Source organism: Xenopus laevis, chromosome 4L (genome assembly GCF_017654675.1).
Source record: "Xenopus laevis strain J_2021 chromosome 4L, Xenopus_laevis_v10.1, whole genome shotgun sequence".
NCBI classification, from domain to species: Eukaryota; Metazoa; Chordata; class Amphibia; order Anura; family Pipidae; genus Xenopus; species Xenopus laevis.
The window spans coordinates 124,184,837-124,205,505 of record NC_054377.1 but is presented as its reverse complement, the minus strand read 5'-3'; positions in this window follow the sequence as shown (position 1 = coordinate 124,205,505).

Here is a 20,669-nt window from a genome sequence, read left to right as displayed (position 1 = left end):
CTTAAAAGGGTGCAAGTCAAACATTCTACCCAACAGTTATGAAATTGAGATTATGTCCAAGAAGGGACATGAATGAGCCATCACTCTTCCTAGTAAAAATGTCCAGTGCCCCATTGTGAGAAGAAGCTATAATGTGCCCAAACTAAAGATTAAATACAGGTCAGGGTAATTTTATAAGCTAACTGTATGTTGGTTGAATGTTTGGTGACACTTTCATTAGGACAGCAATGCAAAAGCATTGGGCAGTTCACAGGACAACATAGGTCATTACTTTCCAGGTTGGATGGCTTTGCTTAGAGGCCTCAGCCTTTAGGCAGGTTACTTTGAGAATTAGGGAGAAATCCTATTTGCTCTCCTGGAAACCCAGTTTAAAAGTAAATTAGGGTGACATTTTGGGTGAACACTTACTGGTATATGCTGTTCTAGATAATGATGAAACCAGTGCCAAATGGCGCATGCAGGAATATTTTCATATATCTCTTAACCTGTTATGGGCTGAGGGCTAATGGTTGTATTCAAAGTCTGGCTTTAACTGAAAAAGTCTATAAACCTGTTCCATAGAAATATCGACAAACTGAGTAATAAGAATGGGAAACATTTACTACCAATCAAAAAGAAAAAAAAACATTCAGAAATATCTTTCTGTCCCATAATATAAAATGACAAACAGAACTCTTGAAGGGATACGTTTTTAAAATGCATCAGTTAATTGTTCTGCTCCAGCAGAATTCTTCACCGAAATGCGTTTCCCAAAAGATCAAACAGATTTTTTTATTTTTAGATTTAATTTTGAAATCTGACATGGGGCTATTGTCAGTTTCCCAGCTGCCCCCAGTCATGTGATTGATAAACTTCAGTCACACTTTACTGCTGTACTGCAAGTTGGAGTGATATCAACCCCTCCCTCCCCCCCTCCAAGCATCCCATCAGCAGACCAATGGGGGGGGGGGAACCAGATAGAAGCTCCCTGAAACAATATAACAGCTGCTTGGTAGATATAAGAACAGAACTCAATAGTAAAATCCAGGTCCCACTGTGACACATTCAGTTACATTGAGTAGGAGAAATAACAGCCTACCAGAAAGCAGTTCCATCCTAAAGTGCTAAACTTGCTGGTTCAGGAATGACATTTTATATTGTACAGTGAATTATTTGCAGTATAAACAGTGTAATTTAGAAATAAAAACTACATCATAAAAATCATGACAGAATCCCTTTAAGCACATATTGATTACTGGGATAATGAGAGAATGCCAGCAATATGATTGAATTGATAGAGTCATGTAACCACAAGAGCCTAAGCATTAAAACTTTATTCTAAATACAATTTCAAAGAAATCCTTTTCCACGCAGGGAGATTTTTAACAATGATTCAATATGCTTGCATTTTTAAATAAATCTGCCTTTGTCATCACCTTCCATTTATGCATTGTATGTCTATAAAGTATTGACAGGGTGCTAGTATTTAGGAAAGAGTTGGCAACTGAACAATCATCTCTGTGCAAAACTCTATTATTTTTTATAAAACGCCTATATATTCCGCAGCGTTGTACAATAAATGCAGGAAAACACACACAAAAAAATCAATAACCAATAAAAGACTTACAAAGCTTACAAAAAAGCTTACAAACTAAAAGGAGAGTAGATTGCTACACAAGGTGTGGGTATGGGCATCCAAGAACACACAGCAGGTGTTATCACAGCATTGCAATATTTCTTACCCTTCAAATATATATTGGTGCTTTTAACTTACTACAATGAATTGCCCAATGCAATTAGCAGCATCTACAATCTTTACTTGCTGATAATCTTTTACATTTGTGTTTTTATGCATGCCACTGAAGGCTTAGCGGTTCCATTGTGTCACAAAGAGGTTTGCTATTCAGAATGTCTGGGTTTCTTTTAAATCTCTTTTTCCTATCAGAGGTTTTGCAATTCATTATGTCTGAGTTTCTTTAAATCTTTTTTTAATCTAACACGGCTAATGCTTTTATACACCCCAGGAACAGGAAAGAACAATTTTAATTGTATCTCTGGCATGCTTTTATTTGATTTGGCATTGTTCATTTATTTATTAAAACCCTTTTGTTTCTGTTGAGGGGCATAGACAATTGTCTTTAACTGTGACCTTATTGCTATCAGACAATTGTCTACTTATGCATAACTTTTCCTTAGCCTTATCCATTCTGAGGGGCACCCAACCGCTCTGTTTTCTGATGGTGGCCATGATAAAAAAATGTATAGCATCCATAAACTATTATTGTGGAAAACATTTTTTTACTTCCATGTTTTGTGACAAAAAACTCCCTGCCAACAGGGTGAGGGGTCAGAGTTAGAAGCCTGAACCCACATAGTCATTGTGCCTCCGCTTATTATTGTGCCACTAACCAATAGGAGTCTAGAAAAGGAGGACTAAAAGACAAGACCTTCACAACCATCACAATCATGCATCACCCACAACAAAAAGAAAAAGGGCCTTATGCTCTTGAGCAGGGATCTCCAACCTTTTTTGTACCCATGAGCCACATTCAAATATAAAAAGAGTTGGGGAGCAACACAAACATGAAAAAGTCCAATGGGTGCCAAATAAGTGCTGTGATTGGTTATTTCATTGCCCGTATGTGGGCTCTACTTGGCACTATACTTAGTTTTTATTCAATTAAAACTTGCTTTCAAGCTCGGAATTCAAAAAGAAGCACCTGCTTTGAGGACCCTGAGAGTTGCTCAGAGGTTGGAGAGCAACATGTTGCTCACGAGCTACTGGTTGGGGATCACTGCTCTTGAGGGAGAGATGGTCCTTTACCAGGTTACAGTATAACAAAGATAACCTGACAGAAGATTTATATTGCTTGAAAGTCTTTTTGGATTGGCTGAAAACTGACAAGCAATCACAGGGATCTCCCAGACCCTTAGTTAAGGGACAAAGTCCAGTATTGACCACCACCGTACATTATTGCTTTCTATTGCACTTTGAATAGGTCATGTCGAAGATAGAAAATAGAAGATAGAAAATTCAAACCCTGGCCCCCCCCCCAATTCCCCTGCACAAGTGAAGGTACCTAGTGATCTTAGGTATTATACTCTATATCCCCAACCAGTGGCTCACAAGCAACATGTTGTTTACCAATTCCTTTGATGTTGCTCCCAGTGGCCTCAAAGCAGGTGCTTATTTTTTAATTCCTGGCTTGGAGGCAAGTTTTGGTTTCATAAAAACCAGGTATATTACCAAACAGAGTTACCAGTACACATTCGGCTACCAAATAACCAAACACATCCCTTATTTGGCAGCCCCTAGAAAGTTTATTTCATGCTTGTGTTGCTCCCCAACTCTTTTTACATTTGAATGTGGCTCCTGGCTAAAAATGTTGGGGATCCCTGACTATACAGCTTCCTCTACTATTGCACCTGGGGTAGGAGTGGTGAAGAGCATGACCTCAAGTTTTTACCTCGCCTCTGAATTATAGTTAATCAGTATAATTTAAGCAGCTTTTGAGCTCTCCAATTGTGTAGCCACATTGGCCAAAAATCAATTGTCTGGCCATAAACAACACAATTTGCATATCACTAAATTCATCAGGATCAAAGGGTCTGACAGTATCTGCTTTGTATTAAAAATGCACCAGAACCTGGTATCTAATGTAGCCCCCTCTGAGTAGTAGGGATGCACTGAATCCACTATTTGGGATTGGGCCGAATCCCCGAATCCTTTGTGAAAGATTACAGTATATCGAACCAAAATCTGAATCATAATTTGCATATGCAAATTAGTGGAGGGAAAGGAAAACATTTTTTTACTTCCTTGTTTTGTGACAAAAAAGTCACACGATTTCCCTTCCCGTCCCTAATTTACATATGCAAATTAGGATTTGGATACAGCTCGGCGAGGCACAAGGATTTGGCCAAATTCTGGCTCAATCTTGGTCGAATCCTGAACCGAATTCTGGATTCGGTGCATCCCTACTGAGTATATAACCAATAATGTGCATGCATGAAGCTAGCATCATTTCTGCAACCGCAGAGGTATTGACAAAATTATAAAATTAACCAGTTCCCAAAAATACAACATAAACAGCACTGCTTCCCTTCAACTTGCCACTGCTTATTATAACTTCCTTTGCATGTACAGTATTCAACATTCTGTGTCTATGCATGAAACCGCACGGCATACAGTGTCAGAGAAAGGGCTAAGTTCCATATTATCTTCTAAAAAACAGACAGAGCCATCAGTATTTAGGAATACAAATTAATTAGTATTAATAAGTAATTTATAGAAGGAAGACTTGCAGACTCAACACATCCTTTCTATTCCTGAGAGACTCATATTTCTATTCAGGCTTTTAGTGGGCACCACTGTGTGAGAACTACAACATGGAACTGACCACGGCTCCTGTATAAACTATAGCAAAAAAAAACCAAAAAACAATTGTAAACCATTAGGTGGGGATGCAGTGAGCCAGAACTAGTACCCACTTGCCAGGTGTAACATCCTACCTAAATTTGGGAAATTAGGGATCTTTATATTGCTATTACTGTAATACCTCTGCTCAATAACCTCTTGTTGTAGGCCCTCTGATTATACTTGGGTGCTCTCATTACTGATCTCCCAGTTTTGACCTCAGTATGTTTCCTGTTCTTAGGCTTTCCTTTCTCTGGATCTGCCCAGTCCATCTGACTACCAGGGGCGATCCTGGCCCCTCCGCCGCCTGAGGCAGCAGCATTTGCTGCGGCCCCCCTCCCCTGGAAATTAAAGTCTTAAAGTGCCAGGAGCAGCATTTTTGCTGCCCCTGGTACCTAGTGGGGCACTGTCGCCTGAGGTGACAGCCTCAACTCGCCTCATTGGCGAAGCACCCCTGCTGACTACACCTTGCTGTCCTTACCTGTTCTACATTCGGCTCCCTCGCTTGCCTCAGTGTGAGTTTCTATATTCTCATGCGGTAAAACCTTGAAGCACTTAAGTAGCTGAGAGACAAACTTTGGCTACTCGGGACATCTAGAGAGTACCCTAGACAGGAATCCATGGGATTTGGGATAGCCTTACATTATTCCATGACAGCATATAAATAAGGCCTGGGTGAAGTTGCTTTACCAACCAGTGGCTCATGAGCATCCCATTGGATGTTGCTCCCAGTGGCCTCAAAGCAGGTGCTTATTTTTCAGTTCTTTTCTTGAAAACAAGTTTTGGATGCATAAAAAACAGATGTGCTGCTAAATAGAGCCCTCTGCAGGCTGACAGTCCATATAGAGGCTACCAAATAGCCAATCACAGCCCTTATTTTGCATCCCAGAAACTATTTTTATGCTTGAGTTGCTCCCCAACTCTTTTTACATTAGAATGTGGCTCATAGGTAGAAACGTTTAAAAGTTTGAGGACCCCCCACTTTAAACCCATAGTTTGTTTGATTAATTTATTAATCATTTTTGGACTATGAGCCTTCTAGTGCTGATTCACAAACCAACCCCAGAAAATAACATATAAACAAGCATTATAGCTGGTTGTTACTATGAATTTCTATTTCATGGTGCTGAGACATAGTAGATGATGTAGACTTTAAATGTGTATCAGTGGAGGAATTCTCAGCTAACTCTAAGCTGCACATACTGGTTGACCACTTGAACAGCCTAATGATTAATGCATGGGTCCCCAAACTAGCCCCTGCCTGAATAATATGTTATTAGAGGTCATTAAGTTATTACTCAGAGAGTGTGGGAAATGCCATACACTGAGCACCCTACTGGGCTGAGCACTTCTGCACAAATCAAAGAGATTGGCCCAAATGGCAGATCATTTGCACATTGATGTGTGTGATCACCTCTAGATGACAGAGATTTGTACACTCTATTGTGCAAGGCAATGTTGAAATGTATGTCGGGCATAGCTCTTTGTTTTGAGAAGTACAGAATGCTGATGAAAACAACTCTCAGGGTTCCTATTTCCAAGGTAACACAATACATCAGTGAGAGCACGATTCTTATGTGAAAGGTCACATGAAACTTCATTCTGCCTTGACTTAGTAATGCTAATGAGTTACCTCATGCTGAAGATAAATATACAGGTACGGGACCTGCTATTTGGAAACCCGTTATCTAGAAAGCTCTGAATCACAGAAAGGCTGTCTCCTTTAGACTTCATTTTATACAAATACTCCAAATTATTAAAATGATTTCCTTTTTCTCAGTAATTATAAAACAGTACGTACGTGATCCAAACTAAGATATTATTAATCCTTAGGAAGGAAAACAAGCAAATTGGGCTTAGTTAATGTTTACATGATTTTCTAATAGACTTAACGAGTGAAGTTCCAAATTATGAAAAGAGTTTTTATCCAGAAAACCCCAGGTCCCGAACATTCTGGATAACATACCTGTACAATATAACTGTAGAAGTTTTCATAATAATTGTCAAAAACAAACATCTGGTTGGACACAAAAGATTTGCAATAGACATCTCAGCCAAAGAGACACATACATAGTAGGGGAGTCTTATTTATCAAAATCCAAATTGTTCTGATAATTTTATTTAACTAAGTCTAAGCAAACTAGAATCCATGATTTGACCTTATTTATTATTAAAAAAGCATGATTTTATCGGATCATAGAAAAACTCTATAAAATCGTGTTAAATTTCTGAAATCGTACAATTTTTTTCCATGAATCGCTCAATTTTTCAGGCTTTTTCCAGAAAAACCCAAACTTTTCAGATTTTATCCCGAAAAGTCAAAAACAGTTGCCTTTTTGGGCTAATTCCAGCACAGACCACAGAAAATTCCAACTAGGATAGGGACCTCTCCCGTTGTGTTATATACAAACTCAGCAGGTCGGAGATGCCGGATTTTTGGATTCAGACTTTTTCCATCCTCGGGGTATAATAAATTAAAAAAAGGTAGTTATTTTTTTTCCCACTAAAAAATATGATTTTTTAGTAAAAAAACTAAAAATTTTCAAATTTTTGGCATGTGGACTTTAATAAATAACCATTTAGAGTTGTTGCTCTAAGAAGGACTATTATGCAGTAACAGTAATTAATACAAGGGAAGACAAATTGCAGGTAACTTTTATGGTTTTAGGGCATAAATACAGATGCATATAGGACAGTCAAGTGAGACAGCTGCTTAGTGTGTGTGTGTGTCCTGGATTAAAGCCATAACCAGACCAGATTATTGAAATACATACCTATTAATTAAATTTAATTGCTAGTAGTGGAGCAAAGATGTCTACATAAGGTAAGAATTGTTTTTGAAAGGATTACTGAAATGATCTTCTGTTTTTTTTCTTAAAAAAAAAAAAAGCAAGGGAATTCCTAAAGAAAGCAAGATTACCTATTGGTCTCAACACCGTTAATTAGGGCGCTTGAGTTTTCATAAAGAAAAGCAGAATTGTTCACTGTCAAGTACAATGAGGGTTTGTTTCAATGGCATTTGAAGGAACTGCTAAATCATTCTATGAAATTAATAAAATGCCACTAAATATTTTTAATCAAAACTTCCTCTATACAGTAGCAAGTAGCTGTTTTAAAAATAACAGTAGTAGTAGTAGCAGCACATCTGACAAGTTATAGTTGAAGGGGTAGTTTACCTTTAAATAAACATTTTAATTTTTCAGCAACCCTCCAGTTTTAGTAGCTAATTGCTAAAGTCCAATTTACCCAAGCAACCAGGCAGTGGTTTGAATGTGAGACAGGAAAATGAATAGGAGAGGGCCTGAACAGAAAGATAGATAGTACAAAGCCATAGTAGCAATAAAATGGTAGCTTCTGAGAGCAACAGGCTGTTTTGCTGTTGGGGTCAGTGACCCTCATTTGAAAGCTGGAAAGAGCTAGAAAAATAATTCCAAAACTATAAAAAATGAAAAAAAGATGAAATTGAAAAGTTGCTAAGAACAGGACATTCTTTTACATACTACAAGTTAACTTCGAGGTGAGCTACCCCTTTAATAACTGGTTTGCCTAAATGGAAGCTCCACTGCTCAAAGAGCCCAACATGATGGCCAAAACACAATCAAGGGATTTCTGTTAAACCCCCTTGTTTCAGTGCCCTATCAGAGTGAGCAATGAGAGTAGTATTTAAAAGAGCAAGATCTTAGATTTTGGAGATTATATTGCAGTTGCTTTGGCTGGTTTAGAAGCCTAGCCTCTTTACAAAATAAAAGAGAGATACCAAACAGAAAGTACTGCAGTAGGGGTAAATTTGTTGCTCAGGTTACAAATGGATTGTACTTGGAGTGAGACAATATTCCATAGGGAGGATCACTGCAATCCAACAGAGGACATGGCTTGCACAGTCACACCAACCATGGCACATTTTTCTTGCTCTCCTCATGTTTCTTGGGTTCCTTCCAGGTGTTCTGGATTCTACTGAAAACATACTGATCAGTAGTGTAACTTTTCGATTCTGGGTCCCCCTTCAAAAACAAATTGGGGCCCCTTCTGTATCATGTTACTGTGGCATCAAACACCCCCCCCCCGCATGATTGCTTGTCTGCCCACACTGGCTCAGTTTGGATGGATCATGGTGTGGGGGCTACCAGGAAGAGTGCAGGGGGCTACAGGAATTTACTGAGCTCTCTTCTCCCCTGAGCCCCCTTCAGTTCTGGTGTCTGGAAATATTAAGTTGGCGAACCTGTCCCATTTTGCTTCACCAAAATTTTGCAAAACAGCAAAAATTTGCGACAAAAAATTGAAGTCAATTGGCGTCAAAAACATTTTGATGTGTAACAACGTCGGGGAGGGAGCGCAAGAGGCAGCCAACCTCGGAGTGCATAGTTTAGAAATCCAGCGTTGTCTCTAACCATCCTCAACTAACAGCACCGTTGTTTGCAATTGGACACCTGTGGGGAAGGGTGTTTAGACCACTATGAATACAATTCTGCCTGTGCCATAGGCTTTACATTCTGTGTAAGATATCAGCTCTGTATAATTGGTAACAATAATGAGCATTATTTTCTAACATAGGTGCTCAGTTGCACCAGCACAATTTCCCACAGCAACCAACCACTTTTCCAAAGCATGAAAGAAAAATTTGGTGTTAAAGTCGTATCTCTGATCAAGCACACTGTAGCCTTGCCCCACAGGACCATGTCTGATCACATAATTATCCAAACCGTCATTTCAGTTTAAAAAAGTATTTCTCCTTGCCTGTACTGCTTGGAAATACATGACATTGAAATACGTGTGTCCAGTTTTATATTCCAGTGTCAATTTCTCTTTAGTTGGTTCATTAAAGTGTTTCACTAGTGATTACTAAAGTGTGTTTCTCAGAAGTCACCCCGGACACTCCCTCTGCTGCTTATACGCAAAGAAGGACAAAAGGCAAGTCATTCATATTTAATAGCTGCCTCTGTGTTAATTCCCATTGAATAAAATAGAGCAGCAGAGAGAGAACTTTGTGTCCACACAGAGAACTCACAGATAAGAAATTATTGGCAATTTAAGGATAAAAACATTGTAATTTCCCCTTATATCCCTCACTTCATCCACTGCGTCAGGTGATCATGTGCCATTATTACTTTCCCATCCCCCTTAAATGCCAACAGTCTGGTTCCCCCACATGTGCCAGGCTTTTCAATACCGTCTTTTATAATTCTATTGTCGGGATAGGGTTGACATGGGGAAACCTCTCCCCCACCCAATGGCATGTGTCCCACCTCCTGTGCCCTGGATTAAGTCTTCTGCTTTGTTGGGGCCTGACCTCCTCCATGACTGGAATGCAAATGGAATTTTCTGACTTGTTCAGACGCCTCCATGTGTGCAGAGAAAGAAGAGAGCCTAGAATAATATGAGCCAATGGAAGGCTTACCCTTTAATGGACTTCTTATCCAGCAGTCACAGTTCATCAAGGGATACTAGTGATACTCTGCTTAAAGCCTGAGCGAGTAATCCTTCTAAACAAGAGGCAAAAACCACTGAAGTGGACCCAACTGTAAACGATTCAGGCTGAAAGAGCAAGAGGCATTGGTGCTACCCTCTTTGATGTTCTCTAACTATATAGACAGACAGCATTGTCCCTTGGCGACAAAGATCATTTGTTTATGAGGCTATCATTATCCCTTGCACTTTGTTTAGGGAGAAAAGAATACTGAATAAAAAGCACAAAATACCTAAAGCTACCACTTTACAAGGTGAATGTATTTCTCCATTAAAAGTTTGCTTCCATGTTTGATGACCTTATGGGGCAGCTACATCTCTCCGTAATTAAGCCAGTAGCCCGTGTACTGCATTAATCACCGGAACCGATGATTAATTCATTTTCACCATTCTTTGACAATGGGAAGGGACTGCCTTTTGGCCCCCCTGCAGTACACAAGACTTGGTAGGGGCCTTACTGATAGTCCGTTCCATATATGTGAGCAAAACAGGCCCCTTTTTCCAAGGTTTTTGGGAATGAGAGTGGGGGAGATCACTCTAACATTCATGCCAGTTCATGGGCATTTATTGAATCCAGCCGTGGGTCAGTATTCCCGAGGGCACCACATGCAGCATGTAGATGATGCCAGGGATTGTAAGAAAGACCTTTTGATAAAAGAATTAGGGGGTTATGTAATAAAAGGCACTAAGTTTGCCCAGGAGCAGTAACCCATAGCAACCAATAAGATGTTTGCATTTAAACAGGTGACAAGTAAATGCTACCTACTGATTGGTTGCTATGGGTAACTGCCTCTGGGCAAACTTAGTGCCTTTTATTATTAAAGTTGTATAATAAAAGTCCTTTTAAAAGTAAACATGAAATCCAATTTCTATTTTTATTGAAGTATTCATAGCTGTTGTAAACTCATTTAAAAATCTCAGCTGTCAACAAATACTGTCTGCCCCTCCTCTATAGGGATGTAGCGAACGTCGGAAAAAAAGTTCGCGAACATATTCGCGAACTTGCGCAAAAATGCGAGCGGTTCGCGAACGGTTCGCGAACCCCATAGACTTCAATGGGAAGGCGAACTTTAACATCTAGAAAAGACATTTCTGGCCAGAAAAATGATTTTAAAGTTGTTTAAAGGGTGCAACGACCTGGACAGTGGCATGCCAGAGGGGGATCAAGGGCAAAAATGTATCTGAAAAATCTGCCTGTGTGTGCTTGGAAGAGATAGTGTAGGGGGAGAGCTGTTAGTGATTTCAGGGACAGATGATAGTAAGCTTGCTGGCTAGTAATCTGCTTGATACTGCTCTGTATTGGAGGGACAGAAGTCTGCAGGGATTTGAGGGACATTTTAGCTTAGGTAGCTTTGCTGGCTAGTAATCTACTGTTCTCTTTAAACAACTGCCATACGTTGACCTTGTAGGCATTGTTTGCCCAGTTTTTTTGGACGCAGCCACTGAAGCACAGTTGCCAGAAAAAATATGCCATATAAATGCTGAAAATAGTAATTTTTCGCCATACGTTGACCTTGTAGACATTGTTTGCCCAGTTTTTTTGGACGCAGCCACTGAAGCACAGTTGCCAGAAAAATTATGCCATATAAATGCTGAAAATAGTCATTTTTTGCCATATACGTTGAGTCAACGTATGGCAAAAAATGACTATTTTCAGCATTTATATGGCATATTTTTTCTGGCCTCTGTGCTTCAGTGGCTGCGGCCAAAAAAACTGGGCAAACAATGCCTACAAGGTCAACGTATACACTACTACAGCGGTGGATACGGATTACGTAAAATATATTATGGCTGCTTGAAAAAAGTCACTCCGGTGTTTTTTCTGGAGACGGTAATATTATGGATATTTAGACAGAATGTGAACAAGGTCACACAGCTAGATGGCGGGTTGAAGAAAACAGTGTGCAAATAATGCCTACAAGGTCAACGTATACACTACTACAGCGGTGGATACGGATTACGTAAAATATATTATGGCTGCTTGAAAAAAGTCACTCCGGTGTTTTTTCTGGAGACGGTAATATTATGGATATTTAGACAGAATGTGAACAAGGTCACACAGCTAGATGGCGGGTTGAAGAAAACAGTGTGCAAATAATGCCTACAAGGTCAACGTATACACTACTACAGCGGTGGATACGGATTACGTAAAATATATTATGGCTGCTTGAAAAAAGTCACTCCGGTGTTTTTTCTGGAGACGGTAATATTATGGATATTTAGACAGAATGTGAACAAGGTCACACAGCTAGATGGCGGGTTGAAGAAAACAGTGTGCAAATAATGCCTACAAGGTCAACGTATACACTACTACAGCGGTGGATACGGATTACGTAAAATATATTATGGCTGCTTGAAAAAAGTCACTCCGGTGTTTTTTCTGGAGACGGTAATATTATGGATATTTAGACAGAATGTGAACAAGGTCACACAGCTAGATGGCGGGTTGAAGAAAACAGTGTGCAAATAATGCCTACAGGGCAAATAATGCCTAAAAGCTCAACGTATACACTACTACAGCGGTAGTAAAATAAAAAAAGTAAAATAAAAAAAAATGAATATTAAAAAAAAAAAATTAAAGTTGGTGCTGCTGAACTACTAGGAGCAGCAGATTAGCACACCAGTCCCACTCCCCAACACTGCTAGACTAATAGCACTGGGCTCTTATAGTAGTAGTAGTAGTAGTAGTAAAACAACAAAAAAATAAATAAAAGCAGTCCTTACAAGGACTACTGTTATTGCAGCAGTCAGCAGATGAGATCAGAAGCAGGACAGCTGCCCACTGCAGCTACATACAGAGCACTGCAGTAGAAGGTAGATTACTAGCCAGCAAAGCTACCTAAGCTAAAATGTCCCTCAAACCCCTGCAGACTTCTGTCCCTCCAATAACAGAGCAGTATCAAATCGATTACTAGCCAGCAAACTTTCAACTGTCCCTGAAATCACTAACAGGCAGCAGCTCTCTCCCTACACTATCTCTTCAGCACACACAGGCAGAGTGAAAAAACGCTGCAGGGCTTCGGTTTTTATAGGGAAGGGGAGTGGTCCAGGGGAGAGCTTCCTGATTGGCTGCCATGTACCTGCTGGTCTGGGGTGAGAGGGCAAAAAAAAGCGCCAACAATGGCGAACCCAAAATGGCGAACGTCGCGCGACGTTCGCGAACTTCCGGCGAGCGCGAACACCCGATGTTCGCGCGAACAAGTTCGCCGGCGAACAGTTCGCGACATCTCTACTCCTCTATGCCTTAGGCAGACAATTACTTTCACTTTCCATTCAGCACTTACTAGATGTCACTGCTCTACACACATTCCCCTGTTCTCTTCACTGTTTAATTGTGTAGCCAGGGCATGGGGATTAGGGATGTCGCGGACTGTTCGCCCGCGAACTAATTCGTGCGAACATCGGCTATTCGCGTCCGCCGAATGTTCGCGAACGTCGTGTGACGTTCGCCAATTTGGGTTCGCCTTAGCTGGCGCTTATTTTTGACCTCTCACCCCAGACCAGCAGATACATGGCAGCCAATCAGGAAGCTCTCCCTCCTGGACCACCCCCACACCCCCTGGACCACTCCCCTTCCATATATAAACTGAAGCCCTGCAGCGTTTTTTCATTCTGCCTGTGTGTGCTTGGAAGAGCTAGTGTAGGGAGAGAGCTGTTTAGTGATTTGAGGGACAGTTGATAGTAACTTTGCTGGCTAGTAATCTACTTGATACTGCTCTGTATTGTAGGGACAGAACTCTGCAGGGATTTGAGGGACATTTTAGGTTAGGTAGCTTTGCTGGCTAGTAATCTACCTTCTACTGCAGTGCTCTGTATGTAGCTGCTGTGGGCACTGCTGCTGATCTCTCATCTGCTGCCTGCTGCCTGTAACCCAATAGTCCTTGTAAGGACTGCTTTTATTTTATTTTTTGTTTTTTTACTTTGCTACTGTAAGAGCCCAGTGCTATTAGTCTAGCTGTGTTGGGGAGTGGGACTGGTGTGCTGCTCCTCCTAGTAGTTCACCACCACCAGCACCAACCAGAGTCAAAATTGTTACAAAGTATCTTATTTGCACCTGTTAGCTGTTCTGAGCTCTCTGCCAAAAGCTAATTAAGTTAGAAACTGTTTTTTTTCTGGCTGTTCAGTGCAGAGAAAAGAGGGACTTTCCAGTACAAAAGAGGGACAGGGGGTTGAGTGGTCAAAAGAGGGACAGTTGGGAGGTATGCAAGTGCCACCTAGCTGTGTGAGCTTTTTCACATTCTGTCTAAATAACAATAATAATTCCGTGTCCGTAAACATCACCTGAGTGATGTTTTTACAGCAGCAATAATATATTCCGTATCCAGTACTGTATACGTTGCCCTTGCAGGCATTGTTTGCCCAGTCTTTAACCAAGTGCCACCTAGCTGTGTGAGCTTTTTCACATTCCGTGTCCAGAAACATCACCTGAGTGACGTAGTGTGATTTCTGCCCTTTACAGCACAAAACGCAGCGCTGTGTCAACAATGTATTTTTCAGATACATTTTTGCCCTTGATCCCCCTCTGGCATGCCACTGTCCAGGTCGTTGCACCCTTTAAACAACTTTAAAATCATTTTTCTGGCCAGAAATGTCTTTTCTAGCTTTTAAAATTCGCCTTCCCATTGAAGTCTATGGGGTTCGCGACGTTCGCGAACCGTTCGCATTTTTGACGCAAGTTCGCGAACATTTTTTCCGCCGTTCGCTACATCCCTAATGGGGATGGACATCAGGTCCCCCATTCTGGTGCACAAACAAGATTCTGAGATGATATAAGACTTGCCTTAATAACAGTGTCCACAAAATGCTCCTGCCTGTTTGCTATAATTATGAATTCCCAGACTCAAGGAAACAAGATTTAAATAATTTATATAGTGTCATTAAAGTTCATTATGCTTAACTAATGTGATAGAAATAGGATTTTGAATATTTTTTTTGGGTGATGGGTCCCCTTTAAAGACAGCAGATAATTACTTCTTGCCCTCCCTGCCCCTTCTCTCTCTCTCTCTCTCTCTCTCTCTCTCTCTGTTTCTCTCTCTCTCTCTCTAGCAGGTCCTCAGATTATATGCAACACATCTTTATTCATCTCTATCCAAATGTTTGGTCCTGTCTCATGGTATAATTTCTGGTGCCAACTCCGCAGTGAAGCAGGTCCCCCTCTGTCCCCCGCCTGCCCTCCTGCTTGTCTTGTCGCTTTTTCTTCCTCTGTTACTTAACATTCCTTAATTTGCCTGTGTTGCATAATTAATGATTTTAACAAGAATTCACAAGTGAAATAAAAAAGAATAAAGGCTACGGCTCCACTTGACATGCCCAAGACAATTTTCTTTTGCTTTGATTTGCATTTACATTACGTGTTTAATGGGAATCTCCTTGTTACTACACATGTTCTAGAGCAGGAGGAGGAGAGGAACAGTAGTGCTTCTTGTGCTGCGCACTTCATTCACTGTTTGAGGGGCCCTGTAAAGACAAACATACCCTGCATCCTCCCATGCCTCTTGTGTATGAACATGACCGGGGATGGGGGATTCCCAGGTTGCTCATTCTGAATAAAGTGGCCCCATAATTTGTAAGGGCAAATGATCTTATGGAATTTCTTGCTGGTCTTCACCTTACGTTACTCTTCAGCCTAGGGATTGTGATTCAGTACACATAGCCACCATTCTACCAATAGCCACGTTACGTGCTCACATCTGAATCATCATTAATAAAAATGTTTTTAGGAGACTTTAAACGGCGATTTTTTAATTCAGTCCCTCTCCTATTCACCTGTCTGGTTGCTAAGGTACAGAAACCCCTAGTAACCAAAGCTGCAAAAATGTCAAACTGGAGACTTTCTCAACAAAAAGAGAAATAGCTGAAAAAAAGACATAAAAAATGAAAACCAATTCAGAATATCAACACCTACACCATAGTTAATTGAAGGTAAACAACCCCTTTAAATGACCTTTACTATGTTATGTGCTATACAGAAGCCATATATTAGTAAATGTTATGACTAGATTGGTTATATAGTATGGCCCTGAATGCTAAGTACAGAAAACAACAGCAGGGGCAATGTGGACCTGTCATTAGCTGTTCCCTGGGGTGACCTGCAAACCTATATATTGCCCCAGCAAGGGTGTTGGTAGCTGAGGGTGAATGCCTACATACCTAACCCCGTCTGCCAATCATCAATACAACCTTGCCTATGCACAAACCTGCAGCGACCCAAAGTTTTTGCAGAGAAGACAGTTTCAGTTGCTAGATTTAACATTCCTATAGTAACATATTCACCCCTCTTATTGTTATGTTGGGTATTGTTAATATCCAACTTGACTTAGCTGATTTAGGAATCTCATTCATATTCAAGCTACTTTAGTAGTATTAATGGACATTTTAGTTCAACGCCAAACAGTTATAAGATTCAGTGCAATAAGAGCTCCAAAAAAAGCCATAGAATGGGGATACTGGATCTAAACCAAGAGGTGGGTCTTCGGCTCAGCACAAAAGCTACTGCAGGGAAGCCTGGAGATTCTGTATAGCCTCGTGGGAGAAGGGATTAACAATGGTGCTTTGATGGACAATGCCAGAGACCCACTGGGCAGCTGGTGAATTTTCAGAACAGCAATGGTTAAAGCAAGGGAAGGAAGAGGAGAGTTTATTTCCCCGTGACTGAGACTCTAAGAGCAAAGGCCCTGTAACAGTGCTGCACTATGAATCCCTAAGCAGAGGAGGGATGCAAAGCTTTCGAGATAAGAGGAATGAAGCAGGGAGTGAGGGACACTGTGCTGTTTATCTTATATTAACCGCAGTACCTTTGGGAATGGTTGTACAAGGCAAACTGCAAACTGATGGACACAGGGAAGGATTTTATCTTGTCGCTCTCCCTACCACTTGCACATGAGACTTTTAATATATATTAGAAAACAGAGAGATCTATTCTGGCTGCTATTGCTCTGCTGTGGAAAGCTAACATTTTATCTGCCTATCCAACTCCTCCCGTACTGCAATATTTCATACAGGAACAAAGCTTTATTTATAGCAATGCCAGGGTATAGTCAACCACAGGTACAATGCATTCCTGCTCCAGGCACCTTGCAAGGAAATCCTTTGCATATTAATGGCCCCGGGTGACAGCTTCTTAAGACTGCATGTTTGTGTGTGGGGTTTGGCGCTATGACTGTTTGTACAAAAGTAGAAAATAATTTTACTTAGAAATAAAAATCGATTGTACAGCTATGGGATATGTTATCTGGAAACCTGTTATCCAGAAAACTCAAAGCCATCTCTCATAGGGGCAAATTTACTGAACGGCGAAAATTCGCCAGCATGACATAATTTTGGAACTTTGCCGATTTACTAACGGGCGCAGGCGTAACTTCACTAGCTGGTGCCAATTCGCCCTCAATTGCCAGACGAAGTTGCGCTCTGGCGAAGGGACGTATGCGCAAATTCACTAAGATGCGGATTTTACTGAGCGTTACCTCTTGCGCCAGACTTGCCTTCGCCCTCTCAGACCAGGCGAAGTTCAATAGAGTAGATAGGACTTCTTCAAAATTTCTTTCAGGGTGATAGGCTGCAAATGAGCGTAACATTTTTTTGGGGCAACCCGCGTCCCCCCTACATTTCCTAACATATGGCACATAAACTATACACTGGGCTTATGTGTAGGGCATTATAACAATTCTTTTATTTATTTTTTATTTTCTTTTATTAAGGTTTCCCTGGGCTTGTGTAATGTATTTGCTGCAAAATATACTTCCATTCAACTTTAACTTCCCGCCGTATGCAAATTAGCCAACGCTAGCGCAACTTTGCTTTGCTTGCCGAATTAACGCTAGCGCAAGTTCGCCAGCGTTCGGCATGCAGGAAAGAGAAATACTGTATGTTCCAGTGGCTGTGATTGTCTTAGGTGATAGTCAAATAAAAATACTGAACATGTATGGGGATGGCATTACTTCAGCCAAATCCCTCTTTAGTTAATGGGTTAGCATAATGTATCATTTGTATGGTAATCCTGCCCTGATTGCTGTCTGCTCCAGTCACAATTGCGGCTTTCTGTAAATAGTGTTTGGTCTCAGTTCTTATTTAAATGGTTCAATACACTGGCACAAGAAGAAGGCTATAAGGAGAAGGGATGATGTACAGCGGTTAGCATTGCTGTCCTGGGTTCAATTCTGACCAAGGTAATATCTGCTTGTTGTATTTTATCCCTTTGTTTCTTCCCACAGTCTGAAAACATTCAGGCAGGTTAATTGGCTTCTGATGAAATTGACCTTCCTGCAGTTGTGTGTGTGTTTGTATTGTCCTGATAGTGAAATTAGACTGGGAACGTGACTGGGGCAGAGTCGAATGAAACATACTCTGCTGAGCACTGGGTAACATGTGCCACAATATTGTGTGCCATTAGATTAGGAATATATTTGAAAACATCAAAACAAGACATACATTACGTATATTACAAAATGGGTACAAATCAGCGTTTTTCCATAATGTCAGCATTGCTGTGTTTGCCTGGGGGGACATCACTCCCAATTAGATGTATTTGCTCTGAAAATTTCCTGGTTGGTATAATTTCTGGTGTGAGAGTAATGCGTACACTAGTGATGTGCAGGTCACAAAAAATTTACCCTGTTACCACCAGCACCCCTCCTTATTTATAGACACGCGCTCGACCTTTCCCTTTCTGATGTCACAGAAGGGGGCGGAGCACACAGGTGCAATTCACAACTTCCCCCACCTGCCTGCGACCTGCAAGAGTTGTGTGGAAGCCTGCACATCACTATTCTGCACCCTATTCTTTCAGCACAACTGTGTGGCTGCAATTGATAGTGAGAACCTTGAAGCTACTGCTTCTTTGGGGGTGATGGTTGATGGTTGTTCCATGGTTTCCCTGTGTCAATAGCAACAACTTGGAAATTGGAACACTAGGTGGGAATTACTGAGCTGTGCCGAGAGAAAGGACACATAAAGATGTAAGGACCTTTGGTTTTCACATAACTGACTGCTGCCAACTTAATAAATGACCTCTTACTAAATGACTCATAAATGACCTCTAGTAGCAAAGTGGGGCTGTAGATTGTTGCTGTGGATAGTGGCTACATGGAATAATTCAAAAAACAAAACAAGCCATTCTAAAATAAGCCAGAAGCCTTTGAGCAGAAAGCTGAATACTTCATTCATGTAGGATTCCATATTGGCTGAGCCATAGTGGATGAAAAATGGCTCCCCCTAAATGTTCTACAAAAGCTGGCCTGTCTATTTAAACACTTGACATAAAAGTGATCTTTGCCCAGCATAGCCAAATCAATATAAAAGGCCTGTTGTTTTGATCCTTTAAAAGGCATTTCCTGGGGTCAGAGTGGCACCAAATCAGTCAGTGCTGCTTTAACTCTGCATTAATGTTGATATAAACAGAATCTTCTTTTTTTTTTTTATTTTCACTGCCAGTCAGTGGGGCTAAAAGTGAAATAAAAAGCCTGTTTATGGCATTTCTGACAGATGGGATATTTCCAACCTCACACACAACAGGTGGCACAGATTCAATTTCAGACTTTCATGTGTGACAGGTTAGCAAACCTAGCCCTGACTCCAGACTTGTGCGAACTCCTATTACAAGGCCTAATTACCTACTTCCCACCAGGGTGGGCTTCTAAATGTTTAGCGTGAAGAATTAAGTAGATGTGGAAATATTGAAAACAACGTTAAAGCATCTCTCTTATTCCCATTCCTGTCTTGGGTGGGGTTGAATCAAGTGCCACTAGCATAAAATGTAATTTCTCTAAATGCCCCATACAAAGGTGCGTGTGTCAATATACATACTTCTCTATATTTGCACTAAAATGACACCTATGTCTACTTAGCTGAAGGTGCAGAGTACAGGGTAACAAAGTGTTACCTCCAGAACTTGCAAATGAATTGCAAACTGATGCAAGCTAAACACAAACATGATTGATCGATGCCGACACAAAGAAGTGCCCAGCATGGAAGTTGTGATGTACACCACGTTGCAGATGTCCACAATTATGCTTGGATTTTGGCAAATTGTGCTGCATTGGGGCAAAAATATATGCCCACTGCTTTAAACCCTCATATAAATAAAATATTTATTAAGAATATTGATTATACTCCCCTCACATATTTGCCAGCCTCTAGTAACTGCAGCAAACACTAGAACTGTAAAAACAAACTCTAATTATACAAATACAGCCGTGCTTGCTGCAACAATACACATATCTTCCCTGGAGTTTCATATTCACCAGTCTAACACTGGTGAAATATACACAATATCATGCCCTTTTTACACACATATACAATACATACATACATCCATATATACATATGTATGGGATCATTATCCGGACACTCATTATCCAGAAAGCTCAGAATTACGGAAATGTCATCTCCTAAATGTAGTAATACATGTAGACCTATGTATATATGAATAAACATTTCTTAGTTCCTGCCTACTTCAAAAGATGTAATTAAACCCCAGTTAGGTAGTAGAAGTCCTGAGTTTTTTTGACCCAAACTCTAGTTTCTTACTGCTTCAAAGGATTACTCATCCTGTAGTCTAATCAAATGCAAAATAAGATAGGATGCTTTGTTTCCTAACTGATATGCTACAGGTGGATGACATACCCCGAAAAACCATCTGGACATGGTATTTTACATTTTAAGGGCTCTTACTCACTGGCGTTTTGACCTGCGCTCCCCTGCGTTCCTTTTTTTGGCGTTCAGCCGCAGGGGAGCGCAGGAATAGACGCAAGTCATTATTTCAAATGGGGCTGTACTCACTCAGGCGCGTGTAGGCGCCGAACGCAGGAAAAAT